Source organism: Saccopteryx bilineata, chromosome 4 (assembly GCF_036850765.1).
Source record: "Saccopteryx bilineata isolate mSacBil1 chromosome 4, mSacBil1_pri_phased_curated, whole genome shotgun sequence".
Lineage (NCBI taxonomy): Eukaryota > Metazoa > Chordata > Mammalia > Chiroptera > Emballonuridae > Saccopteryx > Saccopteryx bilineata.
The window spans coordinates 157,217,829-157,243,141 of record NC_089493.1 but is presented as its reverse complement, the minus strand read 5'-3'; the positions used below and the strand labels follow the sequence as shown (position 1 = coordinate 157,243,141).

The window sequence follows — 25,313 nt, the reverse complement described above, 5'->3', positions numbered from 1 at the left end:
AGGCCAGCCTGGCACATACCATCACTGCTCAGGTAGCAAACAAACAGGGAGCTCAGGAGGGGGGTATTCTGACCATCAGTGATTTTAGGGGAGACCTTAGCTCAGCCTGTTTCCTGACTCATTGTTCTCAGTGGGCTTTTTCTTCAGTCACCTGCCTAGCTGCCCTAGGAGTTGAAGATGATGAGTGCCAGGCACCTCATCTCCTGAGAGGGCTGGGGGCTGGATGGAAGACCAGAAGCCAGGACAGTTCTGCCTGCACTCTTTCCCCTGGTGCGTGGGCAGGGAAGAGCAGACAAGCTGTGTGCTTAAAAACCCACTGGAGCCCTGGCCAGGTAGTTCAGTGGATAAAATGTCAACCTGGCAAGCCAGAGGTTGCTGGTTCTGGTACGTATAAAAAGCAATCAATGAATACACAACCAAATGGAACGAGCTGATGCTTCTCTTTCTTTCTCCCCCCTGCCCCCCACTGCCTCAAATCAATGAGGAAAAAAAAGAACCCACTGGAGAGCCCCTGAGAAGACCAGTTCTGGGCACTTCCTGCTTTCAGCCCCATCTGATTCAGGAGCAAGGTTAGGCAGGGCCCAGGCTTTAGTCCCTGGGTGGGAGATCCACCTTGAAGCCTGCAGTTCATCCGCAAACCCTCCAGAAACTGCTAGAGGAAGAGGGATTTCAGCACAGCCTCTCTCTTCCTTAACTAAGCCCAGCTGTATCAGTGGTTAGCTCCAGCTCCTTGGGTCACTGTGCAGCGAGGAAGCCAAGAGAGGCCTGACTGAGGGAGGGTCAGCCCTTGGTCAGAGGCAGGCCACAGGCTGACTCCCTGTTCGGTGTTTCCCTTGAGGAGAGACTTGTGTGTCCATTCTAGATCTTATTATTCAGTTATGTGACAGTTCAGGGGCAAGGAGAGGCTAAAAAGATAAAGGTGAGACAGCCTGTTCCCTCACTCTTCTGCTTCTGCCCTGGTCTGTGAGATTCTGCAGGAAGTTAGAAGTGAAGAAAAAGATGAGCCCAGGGCTGGGCCTTCCTGCTGGCCTTGGTGCCATCTTCAAGGCCAGCTTCTGGCTGCCTGGGCATGCTCTGCATTACTCATCATGGCATCCTGCAGATCTGCATGTGGGCACTTTGGGGTCTTATAGCATAGATATCTGAAGGGCTTCCTGGAGGGTGGCTTGAACATGAATTCTGAAGAGTTCTGGGAAGTCTCAGACAGGCAGGCTTGGCTGGAACTGGGGGCTAAATGGGGAGAGTGAGGATGCCCGAAAGGGTGACTTGTAAGAAGCTTTGCTGCCCTGGCTGGTAAGTAGCTCAGTTGGTTCAAGCGCTGTCCTGCTATGCCAAGGTTGTGGGTTCCATCCCCAGTCGGGGCACATACAAGAATCAACGAATGAACACATAAATAAGTGGAACAACAAAGTGATGTTTCTCTCTCTCTCTTTAAAATTAATATATAAATGTTTTTAAAAACCTTGCCATGTGACGTCACGGAAATGGCGCCGTGAGAAGCGCGTCCGACAGCTCTCCCCTAAATCACAACAAATTTATCAACTAGAAACAGAAAAATTTATCCTCGGAGCATTCCGGAGTTCCACACAAACTGAAAGCAAAAGGACTGTTATCACTTGAATCTGAGAGACGAGGGTGTGCAGGAAGCTACCGCAGCGACGCTCATTCAAGCCGCGAGGGAGTGCGCCTGCGGTGAGTCAGCCCATATACTTGGGAACCGCGAGCCTCCGCCAGCGGCCGACGCGAGCCGCCACCGCGAGCCGCCACGAGCCGCCGCGCGCGCCCGGTCCGGTTGAGCACCGCTGACGTTCCCAGCGGCCCGCACACTGCGAGTGGGGGTCGCCGGCCACCGGTGCCTGGCCACCGGTGCCCGGAGCGCCCCATTCGCGCGCGTGCCTTGGGCATTCCACGCGCCCAGGGCGCCCTGCTGGCCCGCACACCCAGGGGGTTCCATTATCCTGCGCCTGGTGCGGTCCAGCCGCCAGCGGCGGGGCGAGCGGGAGAGGCTTGGGAGATTCTCTCCGTGGGCGGGGCACCTCACCCAGCCATTCAAGCTAACAATCAAGCGTTGGGGGAGGGGCGCACGCAGGCAGCCTAAAATACCTTCGGAAGCACAGCTGCGACCCAATCACTGAAATTAGCTTAACCCATAAAATCTGCGCACCCTCGGTTCTAATTGATAAGATCTCTCTCAGTTCAGCGATCCAAGACAAGAGGCGTGATATTTTTTAGTGCCTCTCGCTAAAGGGGCGGGGGCAACTTCTGATTGATAGAGCCTCCATATTCAGGGATAAACGCTAACAAGAAGGACTTGGCAGATAATAAGGTCTACACTACACTAGTCGTAAGCAGAGACTAGTGCCTCTTCTTCCCTGCAAAAACAGGCTACAAAGTGTGGAAAGCCTGGGTTGAGAGGTCCAACTAAATGATAGGCGCTGAACAGTCACCTTGACAACAATTGACTCCCACCCCCGCCTGATTACACTGGAGGCCCTGACTCTCAGAGCCTTTCCCAAAGCCTTGCACTGAGTGGGGATAGAGTGGGGATTTCCCAGCTCTTTGAGCCTCTTACTCCCCAGGCAGAAGCAGTTGCAGCCTTATAGCTGGATCACCAGGCTGCTAATTCAGAAAGGGGGGACTAGGAGAGAGAATCCAGGAAAGCAAACTCTCTCATCGTTGGACCCTGCAAATGCCAACAAGCCTTTACTTCCAGCAAGACTAAAGCCAATTATATGACATTGCCATAGAATCCCATCAACTGCAAATCCCTACCTAAGAGTGACACAGGGGCAGAGCCTGGGGTACAGAGTCATCGACTAGGAAGAGGGAGAGAAAAGAAAAAGGAAAAAGTTAACCTCTCAAAATCAAGAAAAACCCACAGACTTTACAACTTGATCCACTAATTTTTTTTTGTTGTTGTTGTTGTTTGTTTCTTCTATCTTTTTGCCTTTATTTCCTCCACCTCGGTCCTTCTATTCTCTGCCCATCTTATGCTTCCCCTTTCTTGAACTACACTACCCATGAGTGTTGCATTTTATTTTTCTTCTTCATCCTCACCCTCCTTTAAGGTTATACTCCAAAACACTTAACTCTCACTCTCTCCTCTTTTGTTTTTTTTTTTTGTCTTGCTTTATTTTGTTTTTTTCTCCTCCTATTTTATTTCTTCCTTCATTTTTCTCTTTTTCTTATTTTTTCCTTTCTATTCATTTTTTCTTTTCTCATTTTACTTTCCTCCCATATAATCCTCAATCACGAACAAATTAGTTAATTTGGGACTCAAGGCTTTTTTTTGGCATTATTTCTCTTTTTTGCTTTTGTTTTTATTTTTCTCTTGTTTGTTTATTTTTGTGGCATTTTGGGTCCACCCAACCCAAGGTCTCCATTGTATTTAGTCTTCGCTCCACTTAATACAACAGATTTTTACTTATTATTTTTATTTTTTCTTCTTTATTATTCTTTTTTGGTCCTTTTTTCTGATTCCCTCTTATCCCTCTCATTATATCTCTTAGTTGACCATCACTTACAAGCAAATCATCTTATGCTTGTCTAAGATTTTCTTCCTTTTTTTTTTTTTTTTTTTTTTTTTTTGCATTTAGTAGGTCCCTACTCCCTTTTGTTTTCCCCTTGAACTCTTCACCCCAAATCAGGCCCTCCATTATAGGCACGATATTTCCCTGAGGAGGGGAGAGGAGGGAAAGAGAAGAGAGAAAAAAAGGGGAAAATAATAAATTATTACTGTTTTTTTTTTGTGGGGTGTTTTACCCTTTTTTTTTTTCTTTTTACTCTTTATTAATTCTAATTAGTGCTATCAATAAGACCACCCTCAGATGCCGATAAGAAGGAGGAAATCGAATATTATGGATACAAAAGAAAGAGAGGTAACACAAATAGATGTGGAAAAATCTATGGAGAAAAGACTTAACATATTGGAAGCCTTGGAGCTAAATGACAGAGAATTTAAAATAGAAATCTTAAAAATACTCAGAGATATACAAGAAAACACAGAAAGGCAATATAGGGAGATCAGAAAACAACTCAATGAACACAAAGAATATATTACCAAGGAAATTGAAACTATAAAAACAAATCAAACAGAAATGAAAAACTCAATTCACGAGCTGAAAAACGAGGTAACAAGCTTAGCTAACAGAACAGCCCAGATTGAAGATAGGATTAGTGAAATAGAAGACAAACAACTTGAGGCACAACAGAGAGAAGAAGAAAGAGACTCAAAAATAATAAAAAATGAGAAAGCCCTACAGGAATTGTCTGACTCCATCAGAAAGAATAACATAAGAATAATAGGTATATCAGAGGGAGAAGAGAAAAAAAATGGAATGGAGAATATACTCAAACAAATAATAGACGAGAACTTCCCAAGCCTGTGGAAGGAACTAAAGCCTCAAATTCAAGAAGCAAACAGAACACCAAGTTTTCTTAACCCAACAAACCCACTCCAAGGCACATCATAATAAAGATGACACAAACCAATGACAAAGAAAAAATTCTCAAGGCAGCCAGGGAAAAGAAGAGTACAACATATAAAGGAAGGCCTATTAGATTATCATCAGATTTCTCAGCAGAAACTCTACAAGCTAGAAGAGAGTGGACCCCAATATTTAAAGCCCTGAAAGAGGAACTTTCAGCCAAGAATACTATACCCATCAAAGCTATCCTTCAAGTATGAAGGAGATATAAAAACATTCACAAATACAGAAAAGATGAGAGAATTTATCAACAGAAAGCCCCCACTCCAGGAAATACTAAGGGGGGTTTTCCAACCAGATTCAAAGAACAAAAGAAAACAACACCACAAGTAACAGCTCTACCAAGAACACAATAAAACCAAACTTAAACTGTGACAACAAAGGAAAAAAAGGGGGGAGAGGATGGAGATTAACAGTAGCAAAGGATGATGAAGTGCAGAAATACTTAAAAGATAGGGTACTACAATGAATATGGTAGGTACCCTTTTCATTACTTAATGGTAACCGCCCTTAAAAAAACCACCACAAAAACACTTGACTTAAAAAAGGTAGCAACAGAGGAAAGAAGTATGGAACACAAACAAACAAAAACAAATGATAGAAAAACAAAAGAGAAGAATAAAACTAGATACAAAACTAACAGAAAGCAATTTATAAAATGGCAGTAGGGAACCCACAAGTGTCAATAATTATACTAAATGTGAATGGATTAAACTTACCAATAAAAAGACACAGAGTAGCAGAATGGATTAAAAAAGAAAATCCAACTATATGCTGCCTACAAGAAACACATCTAAGCAACAAGGATAAAAACAAATTCAAAGTGAAAGGCTGGAAAACAATACTCCAAGCAAACAACACCCAAAAAAAAGCAGGCGTAGCAATACTCATATCTAATAATGCTGACTACAAGACAGAAAAAGTACTCAGAGACAAAAATGGTCATTTCATAATGATTAAGGGGAAGTTGAATCAAGAAGACATAACAATCCTTAATATATATGCACCAAACCAAGGAGCACCAAAATATATAAGACAGCTACTTATTGACCTTAAAACAAAAACTAACAAAAATACAATCATACTTGGAGACCTCAATACACCGCTGACGGCTCTAGATCGGTCATCCAAACAGAGAATCAATAAAGATATAGTGGCCTTAAACGAAATACTAGAACACCTGGATATGATAGACATCTACAGGACACTTCATCCCAAAGCGACAGAGTATACATTTTTCTCTAGTGTACATGGAACATTCTCAAGAATTGACCATATGTTGGGCCACAAAGACAATATCAGCAAATTTAGAAAAATTGAAATTGTACCAAGCATATTTTCTGATCATAAAGCCTTGAAACTAGAATTCAACTGCAAAAAAGAGGGGGAAAAACCCACAAAAATGTGGAAACTAAACAACATACTTCTAAAAAATGAATGGGTCAAAGAAGAAATAAGCGCAGAAATCAAAAGATATATACAGACAAATGAAAATGAAAATACGACATATCAGAATCTCTGGGATGCAGCAAAAGCAGTAATAAGAGGAAAGTTCATATCACTTCAGGCCTATATGAACAAACAAGAGAGAGCCCAAGTAAACCACTTAACTTCACACCTTAAGGAACTAGAAAAAGAAGAACAAAGACAACCCAAAACCAGCCGAAGAAAGGAGATAATAAAAATCAGAGCAGAAATAAATGAAATAGAGAACAGAAAAACTATAGAAAAAATCAATAAAACAAGGAGCTGGTTCTTTGAAAAGATCAACAAAATCGACAAACCCTTGGCAAGACTCACCAAGGAAAAAAGACACAGGACTCAAATAAATAAAATCCAAAATGAAAGAGGAGAGATCACCACAGACATCATAGAAATACAAAGAATTATTGTAGAATACTATGAAAAATTATATGCCACCAAATACAATAATCTAGAAGAAATGGATAAATTCCTAGAACAATACAACCTTCCTAGACTGAGTCATGAAGAAGCAGAAAGCCTAAACAGACCAATCAGCAGGGAGGAAATAGAAAAAACTATTAAAAATCTCCCCAGAAATAAAAGTCCAGGCCCAGACGGTTATACTAGTGAATTCTATCAAACATTCAAAGAAGACTTGGTTCCTATTCTACTCAAAGTCTTCCAAAAAATTGAAGAAGAAGCAATACTTCAAAACACATTTTATGAGGCCAACATAACCCTCATACCAAAACCTGGCAAGGATGGCACAAAGAAAGAAAACTACAGACCAATATCTCTAATGAATACAGATGCTAAAATACTAAACAAAATACTGGCAAACCGAATACAACATCATATTAAAAAAATAATACATCATGATCAAGTGGGATTCATCCCAGAATCTCAAGGATGGTTCAACATACGCAAAACGGTTAACGTAATACACCATATCAACAAAACAAAGAACAAAAACCACATGATCTTATCAATAGATGCAGAAAAGGCTTTTGATAAAATAAAACACAATTTCATGTTTAAGACTCTCAACAAAATGGGTATAGAAGGAAAATATCTCAACATGATAAAGGCCATATATGATAAACCATCAGCCAACATCCTATTAAACGGCATAAAACTGAGGACTTTCTACCTTAAATCAGGAACAAGACAGGGTTGTCCACTCTCTCCACTCTTATTCAACGTGGTGCTAGAAGTTCTGGCCAGAGCAATCAGACAAGACAAAGAAATAAAAGGCATCCATATCAGAAAAGAAGAAGTAAAGCTATCACTTTTTGCTGATGATATGATCCTATACATCGAAAACCCGAAGGACTCCACAAAAAGATTATTAGAAACAATAAACCAATACAGTAAGGTCGCAGGATACAAAATTAACATACAAAAGTCCATAGCCTTTCTATATGCCAACAATGAAATATTAGAAAACGAACTCAAAAAAATAATCCCCTTCACGATTGCAACAACAACAAAAAAATACCTAGGAATAAACATAACAAAGAACGTAAAGGACCTATATAATGAAAATTACAAAGCATTGTTAAGGGAAATCGAAAAAGATACAATGAGATGGAAAAATATTCCTTGTTCTTGGATAGGAAGAATAAATATAATCAAAATGGCCATATTACCCAAAGCAATATACAAATTTAATGCAATTCCCATCAAAATCCCTATGAGATTTTTTAAAGAAATGGAACAAAAAATCATCAGATTTATATGGAACTATAATAAACCCCGAATAGCCAAAACAATCCTAAGGAAAAAGAATGAAGCTGGGGGCATTACAATACCTGACTTTAAACTATATTATAGGGCCACGATAATCAAAACAGCATGGTATTGGCAAAAAAATAGACACTCAGACCAATGGAACAGAATAGAAAGCCCAGAAATAAAACCACATATATATGGTCAAATAATCTTTGATAAAGGGGCCAACAACACACAATGGAGAAAAGAAAGCCTCTTCAACAAATGGTGTTGGGAAAACTGGAAAGCCACATGCAAAAGAATGAAACTCGACTACAGCCTGTCCCCGTGTACTAAAATTAATTCAAAATGGATCAAAGACCTAAATATAAGACCTGAAACAATAAAGTACATAGAAGAAGTCATAGGTACTAGAATCATGGACCTGGGTTTTAAAGAACATTTTATGAACTTGACTCCAATGGCAAGAGAAGTGAAGGCAAAGATAAATGAATGGGACTACATCAGAATTAAAAGTTTTTGCTCAGCAAGAGAAACTGATATCAAAATAAACAGACAGCCAACTATATGGGAACTGATATTTTCAAACGACAGCTCAGATAAGGGCCTAATATCCAAAATTTACAAAGAACTCATAAAACTCAACAACAAACAAACAAACAATCCAATAAAAAAATGGGAAGAAGACATGAACAGACACTTCTCCCAGGAAGAGATACAAATGGCCAACAGATATATGAAAAGATGCTCAGCTTCATTAGTTATTAGAGAAATGCAAATCAAAACTACAATGAGATACCACCTCACTCCTGTTAGATTAGCTATTATCAACAAGACAGGTCATAGCAAATGTTGGAGAGGCTGTGGAGAAAAAGGAACCCTCATTCACTGTTGGTGGGACTGTAAAGTAGTACAACCATTATGGAGGAAAGTATGGTGGTTCCTCAAAAAACTGCAAATAGAACTACCTTATGACCCAGCAATCCCTCTACTGGGTATATACCCCAAAACCTCAGAAACATTGATACGTGAAGACACATGTAGCCCCATGTTCATTGCAGCACTGTTCACAGTGGCCAAGACATGGAAACAACCAAAAAGCCCTTCAATAGAAGACTGGATAAAGAAGATGTGGCACATATACACTATGGAATACTACTCAGCCATAAGAAATGATGACATCAGATCATTTACAGCAAAATGGTGGGATCTTGATAACATTATAAGGAGTGAAATAAGTAAATCAGAAAAAAACAAGAACTACATGATTCCATACATTGGTGGAACATAAAAATGAGACTAAGAGACATGGACAAGAGTGTGGTGGTTACCAAGGGTGGGGGGGGAAGGAGGACATGGGAGGGAGGGAGGGAGAGAGTTAGGGGGAGGGGGAGGGGCACAGAGAACTAGATAGAGGGTGACGGAGGACAATCTGACTTTGGGCGAGGGGTTTGCAACATAATTTGATGACAAAATAACCTAGACATGTTTTCTTTGAATATATGTACCCTGATTTATTAATGTCATCCCATTACCATTAATAAAAATTTATTAAAAAAAAACAAAAACCTTGCCATTTTGTGGGTATGAATTCTAATATTATTTATTAAATATCCACAATTCATTTTTATAAATGAATTCATTAATACAGTACATAATCAAAAAGCATGACTCCAGACAGAGAATTCTGTTCTGAATATGAGGGTCCTAGAAAGTCGAGGTTTGGAACGAGACTCTAGGTTGGTCAGCAGATGAGATTTGTGCTAGTGGTGCGGGTTGGGGAGTAGGTGATCAGAGTGGCTTGAAGACTAGAAGTCTGACTTAGCACTTCACCCAAAGGGTGATGCCCTGCCCTCTGAGCCAGGGGCAGGTTTTTGGGTGGAGATCCCATGGTTCTGAGCCAAGGTCAGCCCGGTCTGGACCCAGGACACAAAGTCATTGCCCTGCTGGGTGGGAAGGCTGCTCTGCCATGGGTCTGAGATTTGAGAAAAGAGCCCCTGCAAAGCTGTTGTCCCACCCCTGCCAGATTTTCAGGCCTTTTTTCTGCTTCTAAGGGAGCCAGGGTCTTCTCCCTTCATCCATTTGAGAGTGTGGTGGCTGTTGGTGGCATCTAGGGGAACACTCGAGGCTAAGATGAACTCCTGCATTTGCTCTGTCCCTTCACAATTTTCTCTCCTGGCAGGAGACCGAGGAAGGAAGCAGGGAAGAAGCAGGCACCCAGGCTGGTCCAGCTGAGTCCAGAGCCCCATCTTTGGAAGCCTTTTCTAATCAAGGAAACAAAAATGGAGATGATTGCAAGGCCTGGGTCAGGTGGGACCACCATACTTTCTGGGCCTGTTCATCCCTCTATGGAATTAGACTTAGGAACCTGGCTGTGAGGTGCTGGCTGACTCATGTTTCATGGCCTCATTTTTGCAGGTGCACCAGACTCAGATACATTTGTGCCAGAGGTGTGGGTGGGAAGTAAGAGAGGTATGTACTCGAGAGAGCTCACTGCTGGCAAGAAGGAACCTGACCAGACCTCCGTGGAAGGAGGCAGCGTGATGGTGGCTGGGGAGTGAGTGTCTCCAGTGATCAGGGGCCAGTATAGGACTCCTGTAGCTCCATTTTATGGTACTATGGGAAAAAACACTGAACTAGCCCTTAAGAGAAATATGATTTTAAAAAGGTGAAGTGATGCCCAGTTTCCAAGGATCTCATAATCTAGTTTCAAAGTAGACACTTCCTGAAGGCCAGGAAGGCGATGCTCTTGGCAGCAGGAAGACGGATAGATTCTCCCTAGTTTGTAACATCAGGCTGGGGGAGGCTCCAGCAAGGGCGAGGTTAGTAGGACTCAGGAGAGGAGAGGAAGACCGCTCAAATCAGGAGGGCAGTGTAGCAGCACACCCTCTGTGGATGAAAAAGGGGTTCTATGGAAAGTAACCTCACCAGGTGATTATAAATTCCTAACTTGGTGGTCATGCCTGATAGTCACACCCCAGACATATAACTTCTTCAGTAAAAGGTTTATTTGCCTTAAGCAGTCCTGTTCATTGTTCTTGTTCTTCTAGGTTAACACAGCTTTTGATGCCAGAAGCAATACCCATTGAAGGCATAACCACCCTTAGGAAAGCACACGATCTTGTTAACTACCCTGTAATGCAACCCCCACCTTGCTTTCTCCCCTCAGTCATCTTCCTTAGCTCCCTCCTTAATGCCAAATGCATAAAAGAAACAGAGAAACTGCCTTTCCCCAGAGCATTTGAGATCTTTCTCCCCACATGTCAACAGTTTGGCTAAGATAAACTCTTATGAAAATTCTCTATAGGTTTGGATGTTCTTACGGCAACACCTCTCCTCTGGACACTTCTGTCTACTACTCTTTTGTCCCCTGAGGCCCAGGTTCCTGGTAGATGTCATGTTGTGACCAGAAGGCAGAAAGCCAGATGGGAGAAGGATGAGGAAAGCCAGCTGGAGAAGGCAGTGAGTTGCAAAAGACAAGGTTTTGCTGATGGACATCCAGGCAGATGTGGACAGCATGGCCCTTGCCCTTAGGCAGTTTCTAAACCAAGCAGCCAAGGAGGCCAATAGGAAGAGGGAAATGAATGCCCTTTGGGTCACAGGTGGGCAGGGTTCTGCTCCTGTCCTCACCTATCCCAGTCCTCTTAGCCCTTTTCCCTCATCTGGAGAAATGGTCCTATAATCCCACAGCCCCAGAGGTAGTACTCGGGGTCGTGGACAGAGACGACTGCAGAACTGGACAGGAACTTCCAGCCCATTCTGCCAGGCCTCGCCCTTACAGAAGCCAGTTCCTTTGTGGAGGGCTCTCTGACCTTACAGCCCCCTGCATAAAAGTCCTCAAGCCACCAGTCTAAGGTCTGTGCTTGCCAGGTAAGACCAAAGCTCAGGGTGGGCCTGTGGGATCCATGGAGGAGCCTGAGATCTTGGGTGGCTGGAGGGGCAGAAAAGTGACACAACTGTACCACTTAAAAGTGAAGACTGGTTGGCCATGAGCCTCCTCCAGTCTGCTTCTTCCCAAACACACCGGGCTCCCACCCTTCCCCAAGGAAGAAGCTTTGATCTCTGCTCAGGAAGGGCCTAAGCACATCTGGGGCTGAGGGAGCCCTGAGGGCCCGCCCTGGCCTCACACCCTGACACGTACAGCCAGACAGCTATAAAAATAACATGTTTATTACCATAAAATATTATTAAAATAGGTCTGCAATCCCCTATCTGAATCTGTTAGTGCCAGATCTTTCCGAATTTAGATTTCTTTGGGCTTTAGAAAGGTGCCACGGTGTGGATGCCGAATATTGCATAACACTCCCAGGGGACCTGGGGTGACATCCCACAATCAAATGTATCAGTATTTATGTGAAAAACTGGGAAAAGGCACAAAGCACACTAGAGGATGTAAATGAAGAGGACAGATAGCTTCACTTCAGGTCAGGTTTTGATGCCAAAGTTAGGAAGAAACTTCTGGCTTGTGGAGGTGTTCTAGAATTCACAATTATGGATAAGGGGTTGCAGACCTGTACTTATTTGCCACTTATGGAATGGCTTGTTCCAGTTCTGGCATGAACCAGCCACAGGACCCTGCACCTCAGTTTCCTCACCTGGTGCACACATGTGCTAGGAAGAATAAACAAGCTTAGTACATGGAAAGTGCTTATGAGGCTGGTTAGTAAGAAACCAGGAAACTTGCCTCATATTAGGGAACAAGATGCCCTCCAAACCAGAAGGCGGAGTCAGAATTTGGTACCACAAAGCTTGGAGATGCCCCTACTCTGCTTGGAAACACACACAATCCCAAGAACTGATCATGCATGCAACTCATTTTGGTTCTTTCACAGCCGTGCCTGCACCCTGCCCTCTCTCTACCCAAATAAAACTTGCTTGTTCTCACACTGACTCATCCTGGGTGAGTCTAGAACCTGGAGGTCACCCGACACAGGAAAGGTCCTAAACCACGTCTGGGCAGGGCCAGCCCCCAGTGCAGAAGCTGTCTGGTAACACTTGGAACCTTGTCTAGCACCTGGTTCCATAGATGACATGTGACGGCATTGTGAGATAGACACATGTCCTCAGCACAGTCTGACAGTTCTGAGCTCCCTGCTGAGGTCTTGCAGGCCACAGGGCAGACGGAATCTTTTTCTAGTATCACATCTTTCACACCCTGGGATCTGGGCCTCCCAGGGCTGCTGGCAGAGATTTCAGATGTCCCCTCAGGAGAGGCAGAGGGTGCCTGGCTTTGTGTGCTTCATGACAGTGGAGCTCCCTCGCCCTATCCAAGCCACCTGCCCATCAAGCAGCCAAGAAGAGATCGGAACTATCTGTTGAATAAACAAAGACATGCAGTCCCAAGTAGTCCCAAGGACATTCTTATTGATAAAGGAGACATGGTTTTTTTTGTACTGTTTCTTTTTTTTTAATGTATTGATTTTAGGAAGAGAAAAACTGATTTCCACTTATTTACACATTCATTGGTTGATTCTTTTTTTTTTTCATTGGTTGATTCTTGTATGTGCCCTGACTGGGGATTGAACCTGCAACCTTGGCATACAGGATAACATTCTGAAACCCTGACAGGGCAGTTTCTGCTCTATTGAAATTAAGAGAGGTGAGACTGGGCCATTACAGACATACCCTAAACGTTTCTATAGGACATAGCAAAAATGTTACTGTAATAGTAACATGTGCTTACTGTAAACATTCAAACCATTCAGGACAGAAAAAAAATATGGACCAGGTTGTTTCTCATTCTACATCTGCCCAGGGTTAAGTGACAGGCCCCTAAGCATCTGTTCCTTCTAAGCTCCCTCTCAGATACACAAGGACACCCACACTATCACCAACACATCACATACATAACCCACACACCCTTACACAGGCTTACACTCACCTACACAATCACACTGCACACACCTATGTTGGGAAAGTCGGGTTGAGAATAACACTGCCAAACTCACAGGGTACCTGAGAGGCTCTAGTGAGATTTACACTTAACATGAAGTCCTTCTGAAAACTGTCAAGTGTGAAAGATCTGACGAATTATTACTGCTCTCCTCCCCACTCCCCAAACAGGAAACAACTACATCAGGAAGATGACAAAGGCATCTCAGTGGCACAGACCATGTGTAACAGCGGTGAAGAGGGTTCAGTTCTGGGCCAAGATAGGCCCATCATGGTTGGATCACATCCACCAGCCAGCCAGTGCAGGGGCTTCCAGGCTACTAAACCCCCCATGGAACACCTCCTTCGTCTGTGACAGTGAACTTCTGTCAGTAGAGGAGCAGAGCAGCTTCTGCTCCCGCTGGGCTTTGGGAATTATGGGGGTTGCTCTCCACTTGCAGGGAGAAAGGAGGAAGAAGGAAGGTGACCCCTAGCTGCTCCTGATACCCACCAAACCCAGGTGGTGATTCCCAGGAGTTCCCTTAGCACACCCCCTCTGACTGGCTTCAGGATTGTGGGAGGGAGAAGGGGCTGAGGCCAGGCTGAAGAAAGGGAAACCACCTGCCCCCGTGCCCTGCCATCATCTGTGGTTTAAGGCACCTCAGCCACACATAGGAGCACCTGGGTCTTCCTCCCTCCAACCGCCCATCCCACAATCACCCGGGGTTTGCTCGTAAGACTCCTTAGTCCCGGCTGTGGGAAAAAGAACACGAAACCAGAGATGAGATGAGTGGTGGGTAGAGGTGGTGGCCTGGGTCTCCACCTTTCCTCTCTCCCTCTTACTCCGGGTCTTTTCCAAGGTCAGGCCCAGCAGTCCCCTGGCTGTGTGATCCTCAGTGCCCTAGGATGGGGTGCGGCTGTGGGGCAGGGCCAGGGCCCCCGAGGGGAACAGTTGTAGCTGAAAGGACAGGACAGAGTTCTGCTCTGTGGTGCTGGACTAGCCAGAGGGCCTCCTACTTTGTTTCTATCCCACCTACCTTGAAGGTACGTCCTGGTCAAGATCACAACTCCACCCACCAGCATAAACAGGATGGGGCAGATGATCATGGCAGTGAGTCCTTGATGAGATGGTGGTTCTTGATGAGGAAGGCAGAGGAAAGGGGCACTCCAGACCATAGACTATCTCTGGGGGCCCTAGGACCCTCCCTGTCTTCATTGACCCCTCCTAGCCAAGCCCAGCTTCTCACCCCAAGTCACAGTGAGTATGTGGTTCAGGCCAGAGTGCTGCACGTGGCAGGTGTACCCAGCCTCCTCCCTGGCCGGCACCCACACAGCGGCCCTCGTCTGTCAGGTGCCGTCTCCACTGGGGTGTGTCTCCACGTACTCCATCTCCAGGGCCAGCTCCTCCTCACCCAGCCACCAGCTCAGTGAGATTTCCTGTGGGTAGGAGCCCAGGGCCCAGCACCTCAGTGTGACACCCTTGTTCTGGGTCATGTGCCTAGTCACCAGCACTGTGGGTGGTTCTGCAGAAAGAGGTGGAGAGGGAGACTAGTGAGTGGTCCCCCTCTGACTGTCCCCCGTGTTTGATCTGGGCTCCTTCAGCATCTTCCATGTGGAGAACAGGGGAGACAGGGACAGGTCTCTCTTCAGGGGAGGCACTCAACCAACATCAGAGGCAGGGACAACCCATTGCCAGCAGTGCCAAAGGGGCAATGTCCTGGAATTCTCATGGTGGAGAGGTGCCTTCCTGACCCCCACTTCCAAGGGGGTCCTGGGTGGGGCTATCGGGCCCTATATTGACAACCCCCTTCTTCCCACAGAGATCCTAGGGTTTTCTTAGAAATTTTACATACTTCCCTCCTGAACCTCCTGTACACAGCAGGTGCATTCTAAGAGGTTGTTAAATGAAGTCAAGAATGATGTCCCAGAGGCGGCGGCCTGGCTTGGCCGGGTGGAGCCTGGCCTGTCAGGGCGCGGAGGCGAGGCTCTAGCAAACATGTCCGTGCAGTACGGGGTGGAGGAGGCACCCCTCGCCGGCAGTTACGGCCGGTCCCCGGGGGATTCATTCCCAAAGGACTTGGGCTACGGCGTGGAGGAGGAGGAAGAGGAGGCGAGGAGGCGAGGAGGCGAGGAGGCGGCAGCCCTGGGCGGCTGGTTGGGGCGGGGGCTGGCGGAAGCTGTGGCTGGAGTGGGGGCGTGGGGAGGTTGCTGACAGCTCCAAGCTGAGGATTCTGCTCATGGGCCTTCGGAGCAGCGGCAAGTCCTCCATCCAGAAGATGGTGTTTCATAAAATGTCACCCAACGAAACCCTCTTTTTGGAAAATACCAACAAGAAATATAAAGATGATATTTCCAATAGCTCCTTTGTGAATTTCCAAATGTGGGATTTTCCTGGGCAAATGGACTTTTTTTTACTCCACTTTTGACTATGAGATGATCTTCAGGGGAACAGGAGCGTTGATATATGTCATTGATGTGCAGGATGACTACATGGAGGCTTTAACAAGACTCGACATTACTGTTTCTAAAGCCTATAAAGTTAACCCAGACATGAATTTTGAGGTTTTTATTCACAAAGTTGATGGTCTGTCTGATGATCACAAAATAGAAACATAGAGGGACATTCATCAAAGGGCCAATGATGACCTTGCAGATGCTGGGCTAGAAAAACTCCACCTTACCTTTTATTTGACTAGTATCTATGACCACTCAATATTTGAAGCCTTTAGTAAGGTGGCACAGAAACTCATTCCACAACTGCCAACCTTGGAAAACCTATTAAATATTTTTATATCAAATTCAGGTATTAAAAAAGCTTTTCTCTTCAATGTGGTCAGCAAAATCTACATTGCAACAGACAGTTCTCCTGTGGACATGCAATCTTATGCTGTGACATGATTGTGTTACACTCGCCGGGTAAAACAAACACTGGAGACGTTTGGAGAGTTTCAGACAAAGTTTTATGGCCAAGAGAAAAAAAGAAAACAAAACAAAGCAAAACAAACCTGCGCAGGGGTGAGCTCAGGTGGTAGTCACAAGAGCCACACCGAGCGCCTACAGTCTAGGGGTTTTTATAGCGTAGCAAGCAAGTGGTTCATACAGAAGCGAATTTGGCGTTTAGCAATTGGCTCCCCTAAATTAAATTTTAGTCACGTGCCTTAGTAACCAGTCATACAGTTGAAAGCCCCAGCTGGAAATGTCCCTATCTATCCCCTAGGATGTGGTTACATTTACTATCTTAGGAGTTTTTACGACTTCCTTATCTCAAGGACTCCTCAGCTCCTAGCCATCTTGGGAGTCTAACGACTTCCCTATCTCAAGGACTCCTCAGCTCCTAGCCATCCTGGGAGTCTGGGCTCATCTGTTTACTGGAGTAGTTCCTTTGAAGTTATTTCCAAAGCCCATTAATGTATTTTATGGCTTTTATTCGAATGTCACAATTGATGTTGTAATTGATATGTCTTGTATATATGGCTTAAAGGAAGATGGTAGTGGAAGCGCTTATGACAAAGAGTCTATGGCAATTATCAAGCTGAATAATACAACTGTCCTTTATTTAAAGGAGGTGACTAAATTTTTAGCACTTGTCTGCATTCTTAGGGAAGAAAGTTTTGAACAAAAAGGTTTAATAGACTACAACTTCCACTGTTTCCGAAAAGCTTTTCACGGGGTTTTTGAAGTGGGTGTGACTTCTCACAGGGGGTGTGGTCACCAGGCTAGTGCTCCCAGCCTGAAAGCATTGGCACACAATGGCACACCGCGAAATGCCATCTAGCCTGAATTCCAGTGGCTGGGGCTCTGTGCTGGCCTTTACTCTTCACTTCTGGGTCCGATGCCAATTGCTACAGGACATGGGAGTTGCCACTTGTGGGAATCTTGTGCCTGTCCCACTAGATATAAGGGATAGAGTTTCTCATTGGGATGAAAACCCTTCAACCAGTGGTCTGTTTTTTTTTTGTTTTTTTTTTCATTTTTCCGAAGCTGGAAACGGGGAGGCAGTCAGACAGACTCCCGCATGCGCCTGGCTGGGATCCACCCCACATGCCCACCAGGGGGCGATGCTCTGCCCCTCTGGGGCGTCGCTCTGCTGCGTCCAGAGCCATTCTAGCCCCTGAGGCAGAGTCCACAGAGCCATCCCCAGCGCAGGGGCCATCTTTGCTCCAATGGAGCCTCGCTGCGGGAGGGGAAGAGAGAGACAGAGAGGAAGGAGAGGAAGGAGAGGGGAAGGGGTGGAGAAGCAAATGGGTGCCTCTCCTGTGTGCCCTGGCCAGGAATCGAACCCGGGACTCCTACACGCCAGGCCGACGCTCTACCGCTGAGCCAACCGGCCAGCGCCTAACCAGTGGTCTGCAAGTGAAGTTACTATTTCTTCTTTTTTAAAAATGGCAAAAAAGAATTTTAGAGACCATAGAACTCAAGTGTGTGTTTCTTCTCTCTTTTAAGTAGTTGGGGTTCTACTTTTAAGTAGTTGGGATATTTTGGACCTGGAGGTAACAAACACCACTTACCCATCCTTTCCAGGGACTGTTGCCATCATTTACTGGTCGAAAATAATAGAACTGAGTTTTTATATGCTTCACTTAAGTTTTCATTTTAGTAGTTTCTAAAAATGCTGCCTTGCTTAAATTAAGTTCTAACACTGCCTCTCAGATTTCAGTTTTGGACATTGTGCACCTAAGACCTTCTAAATCAAGGGTCCCCAAACTTTTTACACAGGGGCCAGTTCACTGTTCCTCAGACCGTTGGAGGGCTGGACTATAAAAAAATCTATGAACAAATCCCTATGCACACTGCACGTATCTTATTTTAAAGTAAAAAAAAACAAAACACCAAAACGGGAACAAATACAATATTTAAAATAAAGAACAAGTAAATTTAAATCAACAAACTGACCAGTATTTCAGAGGAAACTATGGGCCTGCTTTTGGCTAATGAGATGGTCAATGACCAGTTCTATATTTGTCACTGCTAGCCGTAACAAGTGATATGACGTGCTTCTGGAGCCATGATGCCTGCGTCCCGCGTCACTGGAAGTATTACTGTACATGAGCGACGCGGCGCTTTGCAGCGCTGCCACATACAGTACTCCTGGATCACAGGATGTGGATCCTCTCACTGACCACCAGTGAAAGAGGTGCTCCTTCTAGAAGTGCGGTGGGGGCCAGATAAATGGCCTCAGGGGGCCGCATGCAGCCCGTAGGCCGTAGTTTGGGGACCCCTGTTCTAAATGCATCTGCTTGCTAACTCTGAAGACTCATAGTCTGACTGCAGCAAACGACATTCCTCTATTTGTAACTGAAGAAATGAGAAAATTTTATGTTGTGTCAGGTCAAGGGCAAAATTCAACAGTGGAAGTATTGAGGAAAATAATTTTAAAACAAGAAAATTTTGCACCTGTGTTTTGGGTACAAGATATCTGTGCTCTTTCTCCTGCATAAAATGAATGATCATGAGTAATGTAGCAAAGGGAATTAAAAAAATTGTTTTTCCCACAGTCTCCTCCTGGGGAAGGAATTCATTATGTCATTGAAATACTGAACTCATTTTTCTTTAAACTTGATATCAGCAGCTACATATATTTTATTCTTAGTGATCTAGATTCTAGATTCTTCAAGTACAGCTGTTTTGTTGACCATGAATGACCCTAAGGCACTGGTGGACTGTCCCTTGGGAGTGGGAGAGAGCACGTGTCATTCAACATACTTCCTCTCCAGTATTCTGACACCAAGTTTCACTGTGGTACTTCCTTCTCTAGCATATTAATTCATTTTTTTTTTTTTTTTTTTTTAGAGAGAGAGAGAGAGAGTCAGAGAGAGGGATAGATAGGGACAGACAGACAGGAACGGAGAGAAATGAGAAACATCAATCATCAGTTTTTCGTTGCGACTCCTTAGTTGTTCATTGATTGCTTTCTCATATGTGCCTTGACTGTGGGTCTTCAGCAGACCGACTAACCCCTTGCTCAAGCCAGAGACCTTGGGTCCAAGCTGGTGAGCTTTGCTTAAACCAGATGAGCCTGTGCTCAAGCTGGTGACCTCGGGGTCTCGAACCTGGGTCCTATGCATCCCAGTCTGACGCTCTATCCACTGCGCCACCGCCTGGTCAGGCATAATTGTTTCTTTTTTATTTTTATTTTTATTTATTTATTTTTTATTTATTTATTTTTTACAGAGGCAGAGATAGACAGGGACAGACAGACAGGAACAGAGAGAGATGAGAAGCATCAATCATCAGTTTCTCGTTGCGCATTGCGACTTCTTAGTTGTTCATTGATTGCTTTCTCACATGTGCCTTGACCGTGGGCCTTCAGCAGACCGAGTAACCCCTTGCTGGAGCCAGCGACCTTGGGTCCAAGCTGGCGAGCTCTTTGCTCAAGCCAGATGAGCCCGCGCGCAACCTCGGAGTCTTGAACCTGGGTACTTCCGCATCCCAGTCCGACGCTCTATCCACTGCGCCACCGCCTGGTCAGGCTAATTGTTTCTTTTTGTCGGTGGTTGATACCCTTTCTGTTGACTTAAACTTACACATTATTTTTACTCCAGTAGTCATGTATTCCAAAGTCAATGGATCACTGGAGTACATAAGTGCCACTGTTTAATGAAATATGTCTATGCAGGTCTGTAAATCTAACAGTGTGACTTGGAGTGCTTCTTGTAGATGACTGCTGTGTATTTGCATGGACCATGGTAATATCCAAAAGAAAAAATGCTTTTATATTTATAGATTATTTCATTGAACTATATAAAATGGGTATCAATAAATGTATTTACACTCCCCCCCCAAAAAAAAAAAACAAATGATGTCCCATCCCTTCCTTCACCTTAGAACAAACATAGCTATGAGTATGGACTCTGGAGCTGGACAGCCTGGGTTTGAAACCCGGCTGGACTCCTATCCACAACCTTCTGTCTCTCAGGGATTAATGGGGATCCACTGTTCCTTCTTCCCAGAGTTGTTCTGAATCCATAATCTAGGTGTGACAGTTCATTTTATATGTCAAATCAAATGGGCATGGGGGTGCATTTGGTCAGTTTTCTGGGGGTGTGAGGGTGCTTCCGGGAAAGATTCACATTTGATTCTGTGGACTTAGTAAAGCAGATTGCCCTCTCCAATGTAGGTAAGCCTCATCCAATCAGCTGGAGGTCTGACTAGGATAAAAAGGCTGATAAGAGGGAATTCCTCCTCCTGATTGTTTGAGCTGGGACACTGGTCATTTCCTGACTTCAGACTCTTCATGGATCTTGAGCCTGTCAATAACTGGACTGGAACCAGGCCATCAGCTTCCCCAGGCCTCCAGTTTGTTGACTGCAGATCTTAGAACTTCTCAGCCTCCATAATCACATGTGCCAATTCCTTATATTACATCTCTTTCTCCATACAAACCCTGCTGGTTCTGTTTCTGTGGATAACCTGACTAATCTGCCAGGTGAAGGAGGCAGAACACCTGGTGCTGAATGAGAGCTCAACATGACTTACTTAACACACACCATGGTTCTGTAGGAAGCATGGGCTCTTACTACCATCCTCGTTATACTGATGAGGAAACTGAGGCACAGAGAGAGCAAATAGCTTGCTCAAAGCCACATAGTCAGCAAGTCCTGGAGCCAGGATGTGGAACTGGAGGCTGGGCTCAAGTACCCGAACTCTAAATGACATGCTCTGCTCTCATAATCACGTCTTCTCTCCCTGACAGTATTGGGCTAACCTCCCCTTTGAGGAATATCTTCTCTATTACCTCAGCTGATGCACACCTCACCGCTCAGTCAGCAGGCATCCACAGAGTGCCGAGTGCTCTGACCAGACCCATGCCAAGGCAGCCTGAAGCCTCTGCCTTGCACCCAAGCACCCTCCTTCCTTAGTGTCCCTCCCAGCCCTTATACCTCCAACCCCGCTGGCCAGGGTCAGGAGAAGTTTAGGATGCACCCGGGTTTGGGGAGCATGTTTAGCATGAGGCTGTGTGGAAGGAGTGAGGGCAAAAGGCCTCAGCTTCCCCAGAAGTCCCCACTGGTCCTGGGAGTAGTGAAGGACACTATCCCCTGGGGCCTAGTGTCATTTCCCAAAGAGCAGAACCACAGGATATTAAACCCCAAAAGGACTTCATGAGCCATTAAGTTTAACCCACTCACTCTATAAATGAAAAAAATGAGGCTGAGTTGGCGGGGGTGGGGGGTTATTCCCCAAGACCACGTTGGTCAGGGGATTTCAGACCTCCTCCACCTCACCTGGAATGAGGGCCTGAGGTCCCGGTTCTCTTCTTGCTCCAGTGATTAGCCATCTTTTTGGGCCCCAGAGGTCTTGTCTGAGCCAGAGTGACACAGGCTGCCCCTCCAACCCCACCCCCAGGCTTCTGTGTCAAATGGGGTAGCTCTTGAGAATGGGAACAGGGGACCACCTTCTGCTTTCCCACAGGCTGGGCCTTACCTCTCCACGTGAGGCTCTCATCTCCCAGCTCCAGACACCTGCTCAGAGAGGCAAGGCAGAGGCCTTCCAGGTAAGCCTTGTCGTACTCCTGAGGTCTGGAGCACCAGGATGCTGAGTGTAAGGTATTTTTCCCCGCCGAGAAGGAAGGAACGGGCCAGAGCCACAAAGTGTGGAATAGCAAATGGCTTTATTGAGTACAGAGCGCACATCCCGCCCGGCAAGGTTCCCTGGCCCCGAAGAAAGAAAGAAGAAAGATGGAGGAGATGGAGGCTAGGGAAGTTGCAAAGATTAAACCGCGTGGGAGATATTTAAAGGGTCCCTCTAGGGAAGTGGAGCTAACATGATGTGGTGAAATCCCACTGGCTGGCAGACGATGGCTTTTTTCCAAACGGTTCCTGTGAAGCCTCCTTTTGGCGCACTTGGTTGTGGGCGGTCCTAGCCAAAGTTCGCGGGTCTGAGTTCCCCACGTGACCATCCCGCATTATCCACCAACCTTACACCGAGGAGGAGACATTGTGAGCCCTCAGCTATTGTGGACGCTTCCTGCACTGGCCCATCGGCCAGCTGCTGATGTCACAACTGATTCTGAAAGTCCCTGTGGCCCCTGTTTGGCTGTGGGGGAAGGAACTGGGAAGAGCCATGCCTCAGGAGTGCGCCTGCACCCCTGTCCCCTAACAGAAAGAAGGAGGAGGGGTAGGGGAAGCCAGCTCGAAGCACCGCCACTCTGGTTGTAGTAGCCCATCACTGTCTACATCTCCATCTGCTGCACCCCTGTCCAGGCCCTCTGCTTCTGGGCCTCCGTCTCTCAGTACTGCATATCCATAGGGCCTGGGGCTCGGCCCCGCCCACAGGACTGTCATACCCTATGAAGGGCTGGTCGTCCATGTAGCCTATAGCCAGGACCTGCGAGAGGCCGGCTTGGCTCTGACAGGGCCAGGTAGTGGTAGTGGAGGGGGTGCATCCCTGTGGAAACACGCATTGTCTCAGGCTCACACGCAGTGTCAGGCTCTGCTCGGGGGGCTGGGGTAAAAACCTACCCAGAGTATTTGCTATCTTTTTATTTTTTTTATTTTTTTGCATTTTTCTGAAGCTGGAAACAGGGAGAGACAGTCAGACAGACTCCCGCATGCGCCCGACCGGGATCCACCCGGCACGCCCACCAGGGGGCGACGCTCTGCCCACCAGGGGGCGATGCTCTGCCCATCCTGGGCGTCGCCATGTTGCGACCAGAGCCACTCTAGCGCCTGGGGCAGAGGCCACAGAGCCATCCCCAGCGCCCGGGCCATCTTTGCTCCAATGGAGCCTTGGCTGCGGGAGGGGAAGAGAGAGACAGAGAGGAAGGTGCGGCGGAGGGGTGGAGAAGCAAATGGGCGCTTCTCCTGTGTGCCCTGGCCGGGAATCGAACCCGGGTCCTCCGCACGCTAGGCTGACGCTCTACCGCTGAGCCAACCGGCCAGGGCGAGTATTTGCTATCTCGAGGAAAAGCAAGAACTGGCAATTCCAGTTACAAAAATAAAGCATCTGAATGGTTTAAATAATCCATAAGTCAAACATTGAGGCCAAAGTTTATGTGCTAAGACTCATGACTTTACTTCTAAAGAGTTATTTTCTTCACCCTCACTCAGGGTCTACTTCTCATACTTTACACCTAGCTCTAGTAAGTGTGATCACATGGTTTCCCATCTCATAATGTAAAAGGTTATGATTTTTAAAAAGTTGTTTGTTTGGAAGCTTTTATGTGAAATTATTCATTCCACAGAGAAGCCAATAAATGTTGGCCATCGTTCTTGGCTGGAATCAGGGCTGCTGAGCTGGTGGCACCCAGCCTTCCCTCCCGCCCCCCAACCCTCACAGCAGACATTCCTGCTGATCTCTTTGGGCTCCAGTGCTGCCTCAGGTTATTCTCTCTGGTGCTCCAGAAGTGCCAAGTCATCCATTCAGCTTGGTGCTGGAGACAAAGTCAACTAAGCAGCCAGTCCCGACTCAAGCTATTAAAACAAATGCTGTATCTTTAAAAACTCAACTCGACCCACCTTTCTCAGAGATAGCCACAGCTCACTTCCTTAACCAATTTTTTAAGAATTCTTTTGCTCAAATGCCACCTTGTCAGCAAGGCCTTCCTAGCCCACCCCAGAAATATCTACTCTCTCCCCACTCGGGTCTTTGAGTTCTTGTTCTCCAGAGCATTACCAACTCCTAGAGAATCTTTGCACTTGTTTACCTTGTTAATTGTCTGTCTTCCAAGGACAGGAATCCTGTCAGGACTCTCTTTTCCCCAGCACCAGCACAGCTTTCTGCACACACTAGATGCTCCATGTTTGCTCAAACGTGAAAGGAGTCAAACATGTCGCACAGCTACAGCTCTACTCCTGCTAGTCTCTGCCAAGCCCTCCCCACCTGAGGTTCTCTCAGCCCCAGGTACTGCCCTCTCTTCTCTGGGCTGAGATCTCCTCTTCCTTCCAGGAAGTCCCTGATTCCACCCGACATCCCTCAGAGGGGTCTCTGAGTGCCCTGGAAATGACTATGGGCTCCACGACAGTGGGCAATGCATCCGTCATTGCTGTTTCCACAGGTCTTGGGGGGCACTTCCTGCATTTGTTCAACTGGACAAAAAAGAACACGAATGGCAGTGACAGTAATCACAGCTGCCATTTGTGGAGTTACCGCTATGTGCCCTGCATTGGTCTAGCTGCTTTTCATTCACTGTCTCAGTTGATCCTAAGGATAAACCTAAGAAGTCGGTGTGATTGGCCCCATTCTGCAGATGAGGTAACCAAGGTTCAGGTGAGGCCAAGCATAGCTCCCAAATGCATGCACTAGGAAGACAGAAGCCTGACTTTCCCATAGGCTGCTGCCTTCTGCTAAGCTAAAGAAAGGGAGCTCTCTTCTCATGGACAGACAACTTCCTTGTGGAGGTGAGAGGTCAATGTTGAGTCTTTTTTTTTTTTTTTTTTTTTTACAGAGACAGAGAGAGAGTCATAGAGAGGGATAGATGGGGACAGACATACAGGAACAGAGAGAGATGAGAAGCATCAATCATTAGTTTTTCGTTGCAACACCTTAGTTGTTCATTGATTGCTTTTTCATATGTGCCTTAATCGTGGGCCTTCAGCAGACCAAGTAACCCCTTGGTCAAGCCAGCGACCTTGGGTCCAAGCTGGTGAGTTTTGCTCAAACCAGATAAGCCTGCACTCAAGCTGGCAACCTTGGGGTCTTGAACCTGGGTCCTCCACATCCCAATCTGATGCTCTATCCACTGTGCCACCGCCTGGTCAGGCAATGTTGAGTCTTTGAGTGAAAGGTTATCTGGCCTGGCAGGCGCAGGCCTCCTGGGAAGTG

The 25,313-nt window shown here is 45.9% G+C and overlaps 1 pseudogene; it reads left to right on the top strand.

Moving 5' to 3' along the window:
• Nucleotides 1–15,549: 15,549 nt before the first annotated feature.
• On the top strand, nt 15,550–16,451 carry LOC136335575 (ras-related GTP-binding protein C pseudogene; annotated as a pseudogene).
• Nucleotides 16,452–25,313: the final 8,862 nt, after the last annotated feature.